Source organism: Piliocolobus tephrosceles, chromosome 6 (genome assembly GCF_002776525.5).
Source record: "Piliocolobus tephrosceles isolate RC106 chromosome 6, ASM277652v3, whole genome shotgun sequence".
NCBI lineage: Eukaryota > Metazoa > Chordata > Mammalia > Primates > Cercopithecidae > Piliocolobus > Piliocolobus tephrosceles.
Genome location: NC_045439.1, coordinates 159,751,761 through 159,768,948, shown reverse-complemented (window position 1 = coordinate 159,768,948; position 17,188 = coordinate 159,751,761). Strand labels below are relative to the sequence as shown.

General features: G+C 49.7%; 1 protein-coding gene and 12 non-coding genes across 13 annotated transcripts in view; all 13 read right to left on the bottom strand.

Moving 5' to 3' along the window:
• LOC111525117 overlaps positions 1-14,461 on the bottom strand; it is a 45,539-nt gene extending 31,078 nt beyond the window's left edge. Inside the window, exons 1-10 of the transcript XR_002725955.2 lie at positions 13,530-14,461; positions 11,743-11,874; positions 10,626-10,758; positions 8,622-8,754; positions 7,520-7,653; positions 6,376-6,507; positions 4,178-4,288; positions 3,351-3,482; positions 1,554-1,680; positions 425-557 (exon numbers count right to left, since the gene is read on the bottom strand). The gene's annotated coding sequence lies outside the window, so the exon portion shown is untranslated. The remainder of the gene's footprint in view (positions 1-424; positions 558-1,553; positions 1,681-3,350; positions 3,483-4,177; positions 4,289-6,375; positions 6,508-7,519; positions 7,654-8,621; positions 8,755-10,625; positions 10,759-11,742; positions 11,875-13,529) is intronic.
• Positions 270-361, bottom strand: LOC113219743. Its single transcript, XR_003306720.1, has one exon. It is a non-coding gene; the product is annotated as a small nucleolar RNA SNORD116 (small nucleolar RNA).
• On the bottom strand, positions 1,400-1,491 carry LOC111525194. Its single transcript, XR_002726020.1, has one exon. It is a non-coding gene; the product is annotated as a small nucleolar RNA SNORD116 (small nucleolar RNA).
• LOC111525199 lies at positions 3,199-3,290 on the bottom strand. The gene has a single exon (XR_002726025.1). It is a non-coding gene; the product is annotated as a small nucleolar RNA SNORD116 (small nucleolar RNA).
• On the bottom strand, positions 4,018-4,109 carry LOC111525200. Its single transcript, XR_002726026.1, has one exon. It is a non-coding gene; the product is annotated as a small nucleolar RNA SNORD116 (small nucleolar RNA).
• LOC111525196 lies at positions 6,222-6,313 on the bottom strand. The gene has a single exon (XR_002726022.1). It is a non-coding gene; the product is annotated as a small nucleolar RNA SNORD116 (small nucleolar RNA).
• On the bottom strand, positions 7,366-7,457 carry LOC111525198. The gene has a single exon (XR_002726024.1). It is a non-coding gene; the product is annotated as a small nucleolar RNA SNORD116 (small nucleolar RNA).
• Positions 8,464-8,557, bottom strand: LOC111525140. The gene has a single exon (XR_002725969.1). It is a non-coding gene; the product is annotated as a small nucleolar RNA SNORD116 (small nucleolar RNA).
• LOC111525202 lies at positions 10,478-10,567 on the bottom strand. The gene has a single exon (XR_002726028.1). It is a non-coding gene; the product is annotated as a small nucleolar RNA SNORD116 (small nucleolar RNA).
• LOC111525128 lies at positions 11,589-11,680 on the bottom strand. Its single transcript, XR_002725957.1, has one exon. It is a non-coding gene; the product is annotated as a small nucleolar RNA SNORD116 (small nucleolar RNA).
• LOC111525141 lies at positions 13,375-13,468 on the bottom strand. Its single transcript, XR_002725970.2, has one exon. It is a non-coding gene; the product is annotated as a small nucleolar RNA SNORD116 (small nucleolar RNA).
• Positions 14,372-14,466, bottom strand: LOC111525132. The gene has a single exon (XR_002725961.1). It is a non-coding gene; the product is annotated as a small nucleolar RNA SNORD116 (small nucleolar RNA).
• Positions 14,467-17,065: 2,599 nt separating this feature from the next.
• On the bottom strand, positions 17,066-17,161 carry LOC111525138. Its single transcript, XR_002725967.1, has one exon. It is a non-coding gene; the product is annotated as a small nucleolar RNA SNORD116 (small nucleolar RNA).
• Positions 17,162-17,188: the final 27 nt, after the last annotated feature.

Here is a 17,188-nt window from a genome sequence, read left to right as displayed (position 1 = left end):
CACATTGGTAACCAGAGTAGGCTACCAGCTAACTCTTGCTAGGCCACATGGACATACACCCAGTCCTACAGACAAAGCATGTGTCACCCACCCTCACTGACAAAGTCCTTCAAACAAGAAATTTCCTACGCGTGGGAGCCACCACTCTCCTGTGACCCCATTCACCCATAAAAGACCCCATCCTAAGCCTGAACAGACCCCTTGGTATAACCCTTGTCAACAAATGGATCTTGACCCTGTCTGTCTAGTCCCTGTTGGAGAAATGCGCTGGACCTCAGTTCGACGAGGATGACGGTATAGAGTTTTCACTCATTTTGTTCAGCTTTCCAAGGAATGTATATATGGAAGTCATCATCGATCCAAGCACAGGTTTCATCCCTACAAATGAAGAAACTCAAGAGTATTTTGGGACGGAATCACTTACATTAAGGAAGGTTTCAACAGCCTCTGAAGGAGTCCACAACATGTGTGTCCAGGGGCTTCCTGCCATCTCCAAGGATCATACGAGATGACAATCACTCCTCATGATACAAGCCTGCCTTTTACGCCAACACCACCTGCGAAGTGTACAGGAAACACAGGCGTGCTTCAGAAAGGCAGACAGGTGCACAGGTCACAGGGCCATGTTATCCAGTGCCCTGTGATACATCTGCTATTTGCCTGTCTCTGGCCTCCCCTGTTCATGGACGCAGAATTGCATGGACACGGGGATGCTCATCTCAGGGCTGGAGGCCCTCGGGGTGCACCATCCCGCTAAAGAGCACTGACACTGAGCATACCTCTCAACATCTTTGCTTCAACACCTGCAATGGCGCTCACAAAAGCCTTGGGACCACGAACCCCGAAAGAGGAAGACACTGACCTAAATCAGGTTTGGAATAACCCAGAGACTCCTTGCCTGACAGCCTCAGCTTGCAGCAGAAGCCTGCCTGATCAGGCAACACACGAATCCTCATAACATATGGGATATGACATGGGAATGCGGTAAAGAAGCTATGCTGGGTGCCTGGAAATACAACGTCCTCCGCCAAGGACAAAATGAGCTAACAAATGAGAATGGTGTAGCCTTGTGCTCTCCCCACAACCAGAGGATCTGTCTTCCTCTGGGAATCCAGAGCTTGGACTCAAGAACAAACTTGGCCACCAGAGGCAGGCTACAAACTCTTCCCATGCCACCTGCCATTCACCTAGTCCTTCAGACAGTACGTTAGTTATCCCGCCCAGGGAGAAAGAAGTCCTTCAAACAAAGAATTTCCTGTGCACGGGAGCACCTACTTCCCTGTGACTTCCAACTGCCCAAAGGGACCCCACCCGAAGCCTGGATGGACCCCTTGGTGCAACCCATATCAACAAACGAATGTTGGCCCTTTCTGTCTAGCCCCTATTGGAGTAACGTGCTGGACCTCAGTTCGACGAGGATGACGGTATAGAGTTTTCACTCATTTTGTTCAGCTTTCCAAGGAATGTATATATGGAAGTCATCATCGATCCATGCACAGTCTTTGTCCCTGCAGAGGAGGAATATCTGGAGCTTTTGAGAAATGGACACTTACCATCCTGAGGAAAGCGCTAGCACCTGAAGGAGCCCATGCCACACATATCAAGGGGCTCCCTATCATTTCCAGGGATCTCCCAAGACCAAGATTGTCCCTCATGGCCTTCCTTCTATGCCCGCACCACCTGGAAAGTTCAGAAGAAAAACAGGAAAAACAGGTGTGCTTGAGAACAGCAGGCAGGTACATACATTGCAAGGGTCATGCTATTCATCCCACTGTGATGTATCATGTATGTATCTCCCACGGGCAGCCCCTCTTACTGGGACATGTGCATGGGTGTAACCAGGCATGAAGCTATCAGGCACACACGAATTTTGAGGGCTCCATTCAGCTACAGAGTACCAAGCATAACAAACTCTCTCAACACCACTCATTTGCCACCTCTGAATCAAAAGTCCTGCTCTTGGCCATCACAGAAGATGAAATCCATGAGGATATTTCAATGAGGACAGTTTCAAGGAAAGCCTCTTCTTGAGCAAAGGGCAATCTTCCTTTGGCCTTGAAGTACTTTCACCCCAGGTTCCTTTGACACTCTTCCCACTGAGAAACATGCTCAATCACAAATCAACCTCTACCTCAGGGTTTTCTTCAAGGGTACCGCTCGGGGACCCAGAAGAGCTTGAGACATGCTGAATCCTACAGGGCTTCCAAGGCACTAAGACTGAGAACACCAAGTATCTTAAGGCATTTGGCTATGAACATGGCTATGGAGTCCAAAACCTATCCACCACTGGCCTACGGACACTAGCCCTGTCATGTAATTCAAAGACAATTTCACAAACACTTGTGTGAACTGTCACACACAACTAGGAGGAATTTGAAAATAACCTAACATCATGAGCCAGCTACTAAGGTATTTAAGCACAGAGACCTTGCTGGGTCACACTTCTGAGTACAAGTCACCAGGATATGGAAACCTACACACTCATCATCAGGCACCTCAAATGCACCAAAGAAAAGCCTCCCACAGAGGTTCCTGAACACAGCCCTTCCACAAGTCAGTCTGCAGAGATGCAGGAGCACGTGGACCCACAATTACGTTCCCATCCCAGCACCCTGAGGTAATCATGAAATGGACCATGGGCACCCTACAATGCCCGAAAGAGACTCACAGTCATCGCTCTGTGACCCAGACAGAAGGCTGTGCGGTACACACATGCACAGCTCTCTCCCCTTCCACTGCCAGCATGCCTCTGGGGCCATGAGACTTGGGTTTCCTCCTATGGACACGCAGGTTCAATGTGGATCCTCTATCTAGGCTCCTCTGCAGAAAGCAAATCAGTATTGCCACCCTCCTCACGACTGCCTGCCCTTGATGATACCCAAACACCATGGGAACTCCCATGTCTCCGACTTAGGATAAGAGTGAGCCGAAGAAGTGCCTGGGAACAACACTGTGCTATGTCCCCATGCAGAAGCCACCGTCTTCCTCGGGGGAGTGCAGGAGCCAAGGGGTATGAATCGATGACACACACAGCCACACAGAGGGAAGTGCTTCAGCCAAGCTGTCTCTCAGCCATGGAAGTCCAAAATGCCCGGCTGCTCCACTTCACCCAAAGACGACCCCATCCCAAGCACTGATGCAGCCCGTGTCAACAAATACATGTTGTCCCTCTCTCTAGCCCCTGATGAGCAGTGTGCTGGACCTCAGTTCGACGAGGATGACGGTGTAGAGTTTTCACTCATTTTGTTCAGCTTTCCAAGGAATGTATATATGGAAGTCATCATCGATCCATGCACATTATTCATGCCCCAAAATGAGGAAAATCAGAACTTTGCAAAGTGGACACTTACATTCAGAAGGGATTCAACAGCCTCCAAAGGAGCCCACACCACATGTCCAGAGTCCTCGTGGCATCTCCGAGGATCACACAAGGCGAAGATTGTCCCTCAAAGATACCTCCTTTCCTTTCATGCCAACACCACCTGGGAGGTGCAGAGGAAACACAAGTGTGCTTCAGAAAAGCAGACACAGTCACAGGTCAAGAGGGCCGTGTCACCCGGCCCCCTATGGTGTATCTGGTATCTGCCTGTCTCTGGCTTCCCTGTTTACGGATATAACCAGAACTGCAATGTCCTTGAACAATGATGAAAATGAGTGGAAAAAACAGCAAAGGTGTGGCCTTGTGCTCTCTTCCCAAGCACAAACATCTGTGTTTCCTCAAGGGAATGATGGAACCCAGAGCTAAGACTCAAGGACAAATATGGCCACCAGAGGCAGCCTACAGGCTGTCTTCCCATGCTACCTCCACATTCACATAGTCCTGCAGACAGCGTGTGTGTTATTACCTTGCAGAGAGAAGTCCCTCCAACAATTTCCTGTTTATGAGAGATCCCACAACCCTGTGACTACCCCTTGCAGAAAGGGAGCGCCTTCTACAACTGAACAAACCCCTTGGTGCAACCTGCAGCAACAAATGAAACTTGGCCCTCACTCCAGCCCCTGTAAGAGCAGTGTGCTGGACCTCAGCTCGACGAGGATGACGGTATAGAGTTTTCACTCATTTTGTTCAGCTTTCCAAGGAATGCATGTATGAAAGTCATCATCGATCCATGCACAGTCTTCATGTCCACAAAGGAGTAATATTAGGGGGTTTTGGGGAATAGATACTTATCAGCACCTGAAGAGGTCCACACCACACATGTCCTAGGACTCCCTGCCACCTCCAGTGATCTTCTAAGGGCAAGACCATCCATTGTCTCCACTGGCCTTCCTTCCATGCCCACACCACCTAGGAAGTACAGAAGCAACACGGGGGTGCTTGAGAAAGTCAGGCACGCCATTCAACCCCCTGTGGGATACCCTATCACAACTTCCCACAGGATACCCATTTCAGGGCGTGTGCACAGGAGCACCATGCAGGAAGGTCTGAGTCACACATCCATTTTGAGGGCACCATCAAGCTACGGAGTACTAAGTGTGAAGAACTCTGCACACCACTCATTTGGTGCCCCAACTCAAAAGCCCTTCCCTTGGCTGTCAGAGAAGACACAGACCATAAAGATATCCGAATGGGGAGAGTTTCAGGGAAAAAAAACTCTTCCTGTGCATAGGGCAATTTTCCTTCAGCCTTGAAGCATTTTTACTGCAAGGATCTGTCAATACACTTCACATTCAAGAAACATGTTCAATCACAAATCAACCTCCACCTCGGGGTCTTTCTCACAGTTGCAGCCCAGGGACCCAGAAAAGCACCAGACACACTGAGTCCCACACGGCTTCTAAGGTGCTGCGGCTGAGAACAGCACACATCTTAAGGCACTTGCATGCAAACATGACCATGGAGTCCAAACCTATCCATCACTGGTCTGTGAACACTAGCCCTGCCCTGTAACATGACGACTATTTAACAAACAAGTCTGTTGTGAAGCATTAGAAAGAATTTACAAACAGTCTAACATCATGAGGCACCGAGGTATTTTAACACAGCGACCTTGCTGGATTGCTTTTCTGAGTAGAAGTCACCATGATAGGGGAGCTCACACACACATCACCAGGCACCTCAGCCACATCGAAGTGCGTGAGCAGTTCAGAGAAAAACGACATCAGCCTTTCCTGAGCAAACCATCCCCAAATCAACACAGGGAAACAGGGAGCAAACAACCTTTGCCAGCAGTATGCACAAAATGTTGACCTGGGCTGACATCACCTCAATTTTTTTTTTTTTTTCTGAGACGGAGTTTTGCTCTTTTGCCCAGGCTGGAGTGAAGCGGCCTGCTCTTGGCTCATTGCAACCTCTGCCCCCTGGGTTCAAGCAATTCTCCTGCCTCAGCCTCCCGAGTAGCTGGGATTATAGGCGCCCGCCACCATGCCCAGCTAATTTTTTTTTTTTTTGTATTTTCAATAGAAATGGGGTTTCGCCATGTTAGCCAGGCTGGTCTTGAACTCCTGACCTCAGGTGATCCACCCGCCTTGGCCTCCCAAAGTGCTAGGATTACAGGCATTAGCCACCACGCCCAGCCCCATCTCAAATTCTTAATGGAGACAAGCATTCCACAGAGGGCCTGAACACAAACCTGACAAACCAAGTCAGTCTGTGGTTTTAAGGGAACATGTGGATTTGCAATTACACTGCCATCCCAGCATCCCACGGTCCTCATAAATAAACCGTATGCACCCTACAACACCCAAAAGAGGCTCACAGTCATCTCTCCACGACCCAGATGGAAGACTGTGTGGTAAATGCACGTGCAGCTCTCTCCCCTTCTAAGCACTGGGACCCTTCAGGGGCCATGCGGTTTGGGTTTCCTCCTATGGACATACAAGTTCAACATGGATGCCCTCTCTGGGCTCCTCTGTGGAAAGGAAATCGGCGTCGCCATCCTCCTGAGGACTGCCTGCCTCTGACGTTATCCAAACACCCTGGGAACTCCTATGTCCCTGGCCAAGGATGACAGTGAGTGAAAGAGGTGCCCAGGAATGACCCTGTGCTGTCTTCCACCGTGGAAGCAACAGTCTTCCCCTGGAGGTCAAGGGACCCAAGGGTACAAATCGCAGACACACCTGGCCGCCTTCAACCAAGCTGTCTCTTAGTTACAAATGTCCGAAATTCCCAGCTACTCTCCTTTGCCAGAAAAAGACCCCATCCCAAGCCTTGGTGCAGCCTGTGTCAACAAATGGATGTTGTTCCTCTCTCTCTCGAGCCCCTGATGGAGCAGTGTGCTGGACCTCAGTTTGACGAGGATGACGGTATAGAGTTTTCACTCATTTTGTTCAGCTTTCCAAGGAATGTATATATGGAAGTCATCATCGATCCACACACAATCTCCATCCCTGCAAATGAGGAAACTCAGGGTGCTTTGGAATGGAATCACTTACATCCAGGAGGACTCCAACAGCCTCTGAAGGAGCGAACACCGTGTATGTCCAGAGCTTCCTGCCATCTCCAAGGACCACACAAGATGATGATCATCCCTCATGATATGGGTTTGCCTTCTACACCAACATCACCTGCGAAGTGCACAGGACAAAGAAGCATGCCTCAGAAAGGCAGACAGGTGCACAGGTCACGAGGGCCATGCTATCTGCCCCCCTGTGGTTTATTTGCAATACACCTGTCTCTGGCTTCCCTTGTTCTCACGTGAACCCAGAAATGTATGGACACAAGTATGCTCGTCTTGGGGATGCCGGCCCTTTGACTGCATCATCCTGATGACAAGCACTGAGGTTGAGCATCCTTCTCAACATCCTTGCTTCAACACCCGCAATGCCAGTCACAAAATAATCAAGGCCCTGCACCCCTAAAGAGAAAGTCAATGACCTATATCTGGTTTGGGATAACCCAGAGCCTCACTGTCTGTGAGCCCCAGTTTGGAGAGGGAGCCTACCTGTTCATGCCAAACACACATCCTCACAACGCACAGGATACAAAATGGGCACGTAGGCACAGAGGCTATGCCAGGTAAACACAACCCCAACATCCTCAGCCAAGGACAGAATGAGCCAACAAATGGCAAAGGTGTAGCCTTTTGTTCTCCCCGCAACCAGAAGGATCTGTCTTCCTCTGAGGGATTTGGTACCCAGAGTTTGAACTCCAGGACAAACTTGGCCACCATAGGTAGGCTACCAGTTAACTCTTCCCATGCAATCTGCCATTCACCTAGTCCTCCATGCAGCACGTGAGTTATCTGCTCTGGGACACAGAAGTCCTTCAAACAATGAATGTCCTGTGCATGGGAGCTCCTACTCCCCTGTGTCCACCATTCACCCAAAGAAACCCCATCCTAAGCCTGGATGGAACCCTTGGTGGAACCCATGTCAATGAATGAATGTTGGCCCTCTCTGTCTAGCCCGTTAGAGTCACGTGCTGGACCTCAGTTCGACGAGGATGACGGTATAGAGTTTTCACTCATTTTGTTCAGCTTTCCAAGGAATGTGTATATGGAAGTCATCATCGATCCATGCACAATCTTTGCTTCTGCAAATAAGGAAAATCAGGGTGCACTGGGAAGGAACTGCTTACACTCAGGAGGAATCCAACAGCCTCCAAAGAAGCCTACACCATGTGTGTCCAGGAGCTTCCCGGCATCTCTGAGAACAGCATGAGATGATGATTGTCCCTCACCAACATGGGCCTGGCCAATTCATCACGTCCACCTGGGAGGTGAAGAGGAAACATGGGTGTGCTTGAGAAAATCTGACAGGTGTACAGTACACAAAGGCCATGTCTTCTGGTCCCCTGCAGTGTATCTGGTTGATACCCAACTCTGATTTTACCTGATTTTGGACACAGAAATGCATGGACAAGGGCTCACGTGCCCCTGTAGTGCATCAGCACACTAAAGAGCAGTGACACTGAGCATCCCTCTCAACATCCTAACGTCGACACCTATAACGTCACTCACTAAAGCTACGGGGCCATGCAATTTTAATGAGGAAGTCACTGACCGACACTGGGCTGGGGTTAAGCTAGAGACTTCTTGCCTATCAGGCCCAGTTTGCAGTAGGAACCTCTGTGTTCCTGCTATATGCATGTACTCACAATGCATGGGACACAACATGGGCACGCTTGCCTGAAAGCTATGCCAGGTGACTGGAACTCCACTGTTCTCAAACCAAGAATGAAAAATAAAAAAAAGGCAAAAGTATGGCCTTGTTCTGTCTTCCCAAAGATAATCACTTGTCTTCCTCCAGGGGTTGTGGGAACCCAGAGCCAGGAGTTAAGGACAATCCTGGCCACCCAGAGGCAGGCTACAGGTTAACTCTCCCTCAGCAACCTGCACATTCACCTAGTCCCACAGACTGCACGTGTGCTACCCCAGCCTCGTAGACGGAAGTCCTGTACACATAGCCTCAACTCCCCTGTGACTCTCCTTCGCCCAAACGGAATCCCTTCCTAAGCCTGGACAAACACTTCATGCATCAGGAATTTAAAAAAAATGAGAGTTGTCCCTCTCTAGCCCCGGTGGACCTCAGTTCAGCTAAGATGATAGTATAGAGTTCCCACTCATTTTGTTCAGCTTTCCATACAAGGAATGCATGTATGGAAGTCGTCATTGACGAATGCACAGTATTCATTCCTGTAAAGGAAGAACATTAGGATCTTTTGAGAAATGAACACTTACCATATAAAGGGATCCACCAGCACCAGAAGGAGCCCATGCCACATGTGTCCAGGGGTTCCCTACCAACTCCAGAGATCCCCCAAGATGAAGTTCATCCCTGCAGCCTCTGTCTTTCTTTGCATGCCCATGCCACCTGGGAAGTGCAGAGGAAAAACAGGTGGCTTGAGAAAGGCAGGCAGGTACACAGTTTGCAATGGCCATGCCATTCATCCCGCTATGCTGTATTCTGTATCTACTTCCCATGGGCGACCTCTCTTTGGGAATGTGTGCATGGATATACCCAGGCATGAAGGTATAAGACAGGCATGCATTTCAAGGGCACAGTCAAACTAGAAAACACTAACCGTGAGGAACTCTCTCAAGACCACACTTTCACCCCTCCTGACTCAAAGGCCATTCTCCTGGCCATCAGAGAAGACAACAGCCATGAGGATATTTCAATGGGGAGAGCTGCAGGGTAAAAGTGTTCCAGTACAAACAACTTTCCATCGGCCTTGAAGCGTTTTTACCATGGGTTCCTTCCACACACTTAGAATTGAGAAACACAATCACAAATCAACCTCCACCTTGGGGCCTTCCTCACAGGTCCAGCTCAGAGACCCAGAAAGGCATCAGACATGATGAATCCTACAAGGCTTCTACGGTGCTGTCCCTGAGAACACCATACATCTTAAGCCACTTGCCTGTGAACATGGCCACAGAGTACAAAAGCTCTCTGTCACTGGCCTGTGGATGACAGCCCTCATACAACTTGATGACTATTTTGCAAAGAAGGCTGTTGTGAAGAATTAGGAGGAATGTGAAAATAACCTAACATCACAAGACAATGGAGAATTTAAGTGCAGAGACCTTGACAGGTCACTTTTCTGAGTAGATGTTACCACGACATGGGAAGTGACATACTCTTACAACCTCAACTGCACTGAAGTGCCTGAGCAGTTCAGAGGCAAATGGCATCAGGGTCTCCTGAGCAAAACTTCCCCTCATCAATACAGAGGGAGCAACAAGCCCTTCCAGCAGCATGTACAACCTTGGAAGGGTAGAAACCCTGGGCCAACATCTGCTCAAATGCCTAACACAGACAAGCATCCCACAGGGGGTCCTGAACACAGACCTCTCAATCCAAGTCAATCTGTGAAGTGGCAGGAGCACATGGACTTGCAATCTCATTCCCATCCCAACACCCCAAGGTCATCACGAAATGGACCATGGCACCCTCCCACTCCCAAAAGAAGCTCACAGTCACTGCTTCCCACCCACACGGAATGCTGTCTGGTATATGCATGCGCAGCCCTCTCCCCTTCCCACCACCAGTACACTTCAGGGACCACAGGACTTGGGTTTCTTCCTATGGACATACGAGTTTAACATGGATACTGTCCCTGGGCTCTTCTGCAGAAAGCTAATCAGCTCACCCCCAGCTCACGGCTGCCTGTCCCTGCTGCTACCCAAATACCTTGGGAACCCCCACGTCCTTGACTGAGGACGATAGTAAGCCAAAGAAGTGTCCAGGAATGATGTGCTCTCTCCCCACAGGAAAGCAATGGTATTCCTGTGCGAGGGGGGAGGTGATGAACTAAAAGGGTATGAATCAAGGACACACATAGCCATGCACAGGGAGGCTCTTGGCTACTGCTTCCTGTTCCAGCTGCAGCTTCAAGTTCTGCAGCTTCCAGTGTGCCATCCCACCCTCTCAGAGGAAATTCCTTCAACCAAGTTGTCTCTTAGCTACAGAAGTCAGAAAAGCCCAGACACTCGCGTTTGCCCAAAGAGGAGCACATCCAAGGCAGGGTGTAGGCCATGTCAACAAACAGATGTTGGCCCCCGCTCCCTGCCCTCCAGTGTAGCAGTGTGCTGGACCTCAGTTTGACAAGGATGACGGTATAGAGTTTTCACTCATTTTGTTCAGCTTTCCAAGGAATGTATGTGGAAGTCATCATCGATCCAGGCACAATCTGTTTCTGCAAACGAGGAAAATCAGGGCTTTGGGAAGGACTTGCTCACATTCACGAAGGACCCAAAAGCCTCTGAAGGAGCCCATGCCACATGTGTCAAGAGGCTTCCTGGCATCTCCAAGGATCACATGGGAGGATGATCATCCCTCGCAGACACAGTCCCTCCTTCCATGCCAGGCCACCTGGGAGGTGCAGATGAAACATGGGCATGCTTGAGAAAGGCACACATGTGCAGAGGTCATGAGGAACACGCCATCTGGCCCCCTGACGTAATCTGCAATCTGCCTGTCTCTGGCTTCATCTGTTTATGGACGCAGAAATGCATAGATACGGGAATGCACGTCTAGATCCTGGGAGCCCATGGAGTACATAATCCCACTAGAGAGAACTGATGTCAAGCATCCCTTTAAACATCTGTACACCCGTGCACACCTGTAATGTGGATCACAAAAGCCTCGGGGATCTGCACCCCTAACGAGGAAGCCTTTGACCTACACCAGGCTTGAGATAAGCCAGAGACTCGTTGCCTATCAGCCCCAGCTTAGGGCAGCAGGCCAACTGTATGTCTTCATAACACACAGGATACAATGGAGCCACCTTGGCCTGGGTGTGTAGCATCCAGGTGACCACAAATCCATGTATGTAGACAAGGATAAAAATGAGGCAAAAGTGTGGCCTTTTCCTCTCTTCCCAATGAGAAGGACCTGCCTTCCTCCCGATGATGAGAGAACCAAAAACTAAGACTCAAGGACAAACTAGGGGGTCCAGAATCGAAGTCCTTTGTGTCACCTGCACATTCACCTAGTCCTGAACACTGTGTGTGCTACCCTGGCCTCACTAAGAGATGTCCGTCACACAAGGAATCTCCTGTCCACGGGAGCTCCCACTCCCCTGGAGCTACCCCTTGCCAAAAGAGAACCCCATCCTAAGCCTGGACAGACCCTTTGGTGCAACCTATGTCAATGAGTGAGAGGTGGAACTCTGTCTCTGGCCCCTGTTGAAGCAGTGTGCTAGACCTCAGTTTGAAGAGGATGACAGTATAAAGTTTTCACTCATTTTGTTTAGCTTTCCAAGGAATGCATGTGTGGAAGTCATCACTGATCCATGCACAGTCCTCATACCTGCAAAAATGGAACATTAGGATCCTTTGAAAAACCAATACTTACTGTCCTGAGGTGTCCACCAGCCTGAAGGAAACCATGACACACATGTTTACAGGCACTTCACCATCTCCAAAAATCTCCCAAGATCAAGATCGTCCCTTGTGGTCACTGGCCTTCCTTCCATACCAACGCCACCTAAGAAGTGCAGAAGCAAAACAGGTGTGCTTGAGAAAGGCAGTGAGGTGCACAGGTGGCAAGGGTCATGTCATTTGTCCTGCTGTGGAGTAATCTGTATCTACCTCTCATGGGCTCCCCCTCTTTCTGCACACAAGCATGGGTTTGCCCAAACATGAAGGTAGGAGGCGGGCATGAGTTTTGAAGGCACCATCAACTAGAGAACACTAAGCAAGAAGAACACTCTCAACACCACTCTTCCAACAACCCATCAGACAAGACAAAGGCCGTGGTGATACTTCAGTGGGGAGAGTTTGGAGGGAAACCTCTTCTTATGCAAAGGTCAACTTTCCTTTGGCCTTGAGGCATTGTCACCTCTGGAGTCCTCCACACTCTTCCGATCCGGAAACATGTAAAAATCACAAATCAACCTCTATGTGCACTACACAGGTACAGCTCAGGGACCCAGAAAAGCACCAGGCATTCTGAATCCTACATGACTTCTAAGGTGCTGCAGCTAAGAAAACCAGATCTTAAGGCACTTGCTTGTGAACATAACATCAGAGTCCAAAACCTATCCGTCATTGGCCTATGGATGGCAGCCCTGTCCTACCACACAATGACTACTTCACAAAGACTGCTGTGAAGAACTAGGAGGAATGTGAAAACACCCTAATATCAGGAGACACTGAGGCATATAAGTAAAGAGACCTTGCCAGGTCACGTTGCCGAGTAGAAGTCACCACGACATGGGGAAGGACACACTCTTATAAACCCCCAATGCATCAAGATGTCTGAGTGGTTCAGAGGCAAATGACATCAGGCTCTCCCAAGCAATCCATCCTGAGGACACCATGAAACGGACGGTGGGCACCCTGCAATGTCCAAAAGAGCCTCCCAGTCATCACTCCATGACCCACAGGGAATGATGCCAGGTAAAGGCAAGCACAGACCTCTCCCTTTCCCACAGCCACTACCCTTCTTGGGCCATGGAATTTGGAATTCTTCTCACAGATGTACAAGTTCACTGTGGAGAGCTTCTCCAGGCTCCTTTCCAGAGAGCAAATCAGCATCACCACTTGCTTTAAGATGGCCAGCCCTTGATGCTACCCAAACACCATAGGAAGACCCATGTCCCTGACCGCACAGGAAAGAGAGCTGAAGAAGTGCTCAGGAATGGCACCATGCTGTCTCCTCGTGTGGAAGAAACTGTCTTCTTCTGGGGGGGTGATGAACCCAAGCGGTATGAATCAAGGACAGACCCAGCCATGCAGAGGTGGGCAATTGGATACTGCCCTCCTCTGGCACCTGCAGGTTTACCTTCTCCTGCACACTGACAGGATACTACCCCACCTTCTCACCGGGAAGTCCTTCAACAAACATCTCTCTCAGCCAGGGGAGTACAAAATACTCAACTACTCAACTTCACTGAAAGTCAACTACATCCTAAGCCTTGGTGCAGACCATGACAACAAACAGATGTTGGCCCCTTAAATCTAGGCCCTGATGGAGAAGCGTGCTGGACCTCAGCTCGATGAGGATGATGGTACTGAGTGTTTGCTCACTTTGTTCACCTTTACAAAAAAAAATGTATATATGGAAGCATTATCAATCTACACACAGTTTTGTCCCTGCAAGTGAGGAAAATCAGAATGTTTTCAGAAGAAATCACTTACATTCATGAGAAATCCAAAAGCCTCCAAAGGAGCCCACACCATGTGTATCCAGGGGCCTCATGGCATCTCAAAGATCACACAAGACAAAGACCATCCTTCTTGGACAAGGGTCTTCCTTCCATGCAATGACACTGGGAAGGTGCAGAGGAAATGAGTGTGCTTCAGAAAGACAGGTTCACAGGTCAGGAAGGCCATGTCATCTAGACTCCTGTGGTACTTATGAAATCTGCTAGTCTATGGCTTCACATATTTGTGTTCACAGAAACACACATATAAAGGTGCACATGTGGATTCCGGGTACGCTGGGAGGGCATTATGCCACTAAAAAGCATGGACACAGAGCATCCCAATCAACACCATGGCTTCAATACTTGCAATCTGTGTACAAAAGACTTGGTGCCCTGGATGCGGAAAGCCAAAAACTTGTACCACTACTCAATTCAGGATAAGATAGAGATGATATGCCAGTCAGCCCAAAATTGGAACAAAAGCAGAAACATTCATGAAATATGTACTTCCTCAAAATAAAAAACAAAAACCAAGGAAACTTTCACCACGAATGTTGGTGAAAGGCTGTGACTGGTGACCAGAACCTGGCTAAAAATCAATCACGCAACAAAAATGCAAAACCTAGCATTAAAGGTGAAACCAACGTGACAGAGTAACACTAGGAAAATTCATGGCCTACCCAAGTATGACTCTCAAATATATTTATGATAAAGAATTTTGCTGTGGTCAAAATGACCACAAAAATTGAATGCCAGTGCCTGGGTGGTGAAGTATAATGTAATATGACAAAGTTACGCATGAACCACAGTAAGCCCAAGTGGAGGCAACGTGCTGGACCTCAGTTCCGATGAGAACGACGGTATGAGTTCTCACTCATTTTGTTCAGCTTTTCCAAGGAATGTTTTTATGGGGGACTCATCATCGATCCAAGCACATTTAAAGAGCCTGTTTGACACCACAGGCTGGGTCGTGGGTGAGCCAATGACCTTAAAAGACCTTCGGCACCCTGGGGAACCCAGAGCTGCGCCACTGAGCAAAAGGTACAGACCATCCACTCTAGGAGAGGAACTCACCATGCCATTAGCGGCCTACCAAAAAACCACTCATTGTGGATCTTGGAAATCCCAGACATCCTCACTAAGCACGAGGGGCAGAGGAATGCTTACCGTCCTGAGCCACCCACCAGCACAGGGTGCACTGTGGATACCAGGCCACACCAAAACCAGAACTGCGTGGCCTTCCTTACTCAGGAGAATCGACTATCTTCCTTCCAGCAGGTGCCATGCCTCCCAGGAAAGCTGCACCTGAGTAAAGAAATCAAATGCATGCTTGAGAAATGGGCCCAGGTCCACTGGTCACCACTTCAATCCTATCCTTACCTGTGGGGACACTTGCATGCCTGCTTCTCCTTGGCCTAGTTGATTGACTTCCATCTCCATGAATATATCTTACCTGTGTCACTCTGGACATATAGGAAGCGTGTGTGGCTGGAATGACCTCATGTGCCCATTGCTGCATGTATTTCCCTGTGGCTATGCACACACACACGTGTGTTTGTATCTCCCAACACTGCAATGGGTGGTTATAGTCTGCAGCTTCCAGACCTGATCCCCCCACAAACCAAAGGCTCAAGACCAAGGCCTTCAATCAGTAGGATGTGAACTCTGACCTCAAAGCCATGTGGAAATAGGCCTGAGGTCCCTCGTGTAACAGCCACCACACACCCCTGGCGTGAATACACGCTACTCCTCACAGGGCATCTGATGTCGGGACCAGAGAGTGTCTCTTGCTGCACTCCCAGGTAAGGCACATCTGGCAGAAAACCAACCAAAACCTGTGCTGGAAGGCACCTTCCCAATGGCCAGAATGTTGCACTGAAACACAGCGTCAAGGTCAGAGATGATTTTCCCAACCTACCCAAACGACCTCAAGACATGGGCTTCCTCCACTTCACTCAGTCCACGTACCCACACTGTGCCCTCAGGATGCCCGAAGAGAACAGCTGCTTCTCCAAGAGGACGTCCATGCCTGATGCCCCAAGGGCCAGGTGGACAGGACACACCACCTGACACTGTCCTTGCACTGGTCACCTCACATGGCTTCCCTGCACTGACCTCAGAGGCAACGTTCCATCATGCAGCCAGCCTGACTCCATTCCCACCCACCACACTGCTCCCCGGACTCCCACCCACAACAATGCCTGCAAGTCAACACCACCTCAACACCACCACCAGGTGTAGACACACCTGGCTACCAAGTGAGCTGCGAGCTACAGAGCCACCAATCCTTTCCAATTTTGCTAAGCCAACCACAAGCCTTTCCACGTAGCATGGCAGTCCTGGCTGCACTGTGACTTCAAACCGGCTACGGAAACTGAAACGCTTCGTCAACCCTAGGGCATAGCAGAACCCAACACTTGAATATTGCCATCATACAGTGGTATGGATGCATCCTAAGTCAAAAGGTTCTGTGGCAACACCCCTGGGATTGCACATGTGTTGCCTGGAATCTGGAATACACACAGACCTCCATGAACGGCCCCAAGTGTGACTAGAGCCCACGGCAGAGGCCCGGGCCAGAGCCAGGGCCAGGGCACATTCCCTCTTGATGTCTTCAGGATAGAGGCTGCTTTCAAAGCAGGAAAGATAATCCAGAGCACTATTTGCTCACACGAGCTGGAGCAGGTGGGGCCACCCAGCAATGGCAGGCCAAGAAACTATTTCCAGGAAGATGTGCACAACAGTGGAACCCACTACTCTGCTGTGAAGACTAGAAACGACCAAGGGCTGCGGGTGCCAGCCTGATCCTCATGCTCACTGTGACCTGCCCTCAATGACCCCGGCTGGCTGAACTGTCATCCACCAGAGAAATCCATGGAAAGCACATCACTGCCAAATGACAACCCCAGACCACTGATGAGACGCATGTCCACGTGAACCCTCTACCACATTTTCTCTGGAATACCTTCCCACCCAGGCCTCTGCCACCACACCACAAGCATCTCATAGCTCAGGAGGCAAAGAAATCCTTGCCGGGGAGGTCCTGTGACCAACCCTGGAAGGAGAGCCAAAGAGGCTTTGGCCATCTGCTGGGACACCCACTGCTCTGTGCTCTTTCCCCCCACCCTGGGACTCCCTGGTCCTCAGGTAACCGGAAATCAAAACAAAGATCTGCCTGAGGCATGCACCTCATGCTCTCCTAGGCAAAAAAAACTAGGACCTGGTCCTCTGTGCGGTGACACCTGCCACGAGATCTGGGTCTCCATTCCTGGGAGCTCACCAAGCGGAGGCCAGCCGGGCATTCCCCGAGGCCTGCACAATTTCTGCAAGCTTCCATAGCAGCCACACCGGAACAAAGCAGACGATTCGCCCGTGACTCTCTCATACATCTACAACGCGCTGAGGGAATGTTCCTAACCTCTGTGTGATGGGAGACTTTGGCCTGTAGATGCCCTTGGTGGTGGAACCTGTGAAAATCAGTGGAAGTTGTCCCTCGCTCCTACAGTCCCCGGCAGAGACAAATGTGCTGGACCTCAGTTCCGATGAGAACGACGGTATGAGTTCTCACTCATTTTGTTCAGCTTTTCCAAGGAATGTTTTTTAAGGAGGACTCATCATCGATCCAAGCACATTTGAAGAGGCAGGACATTT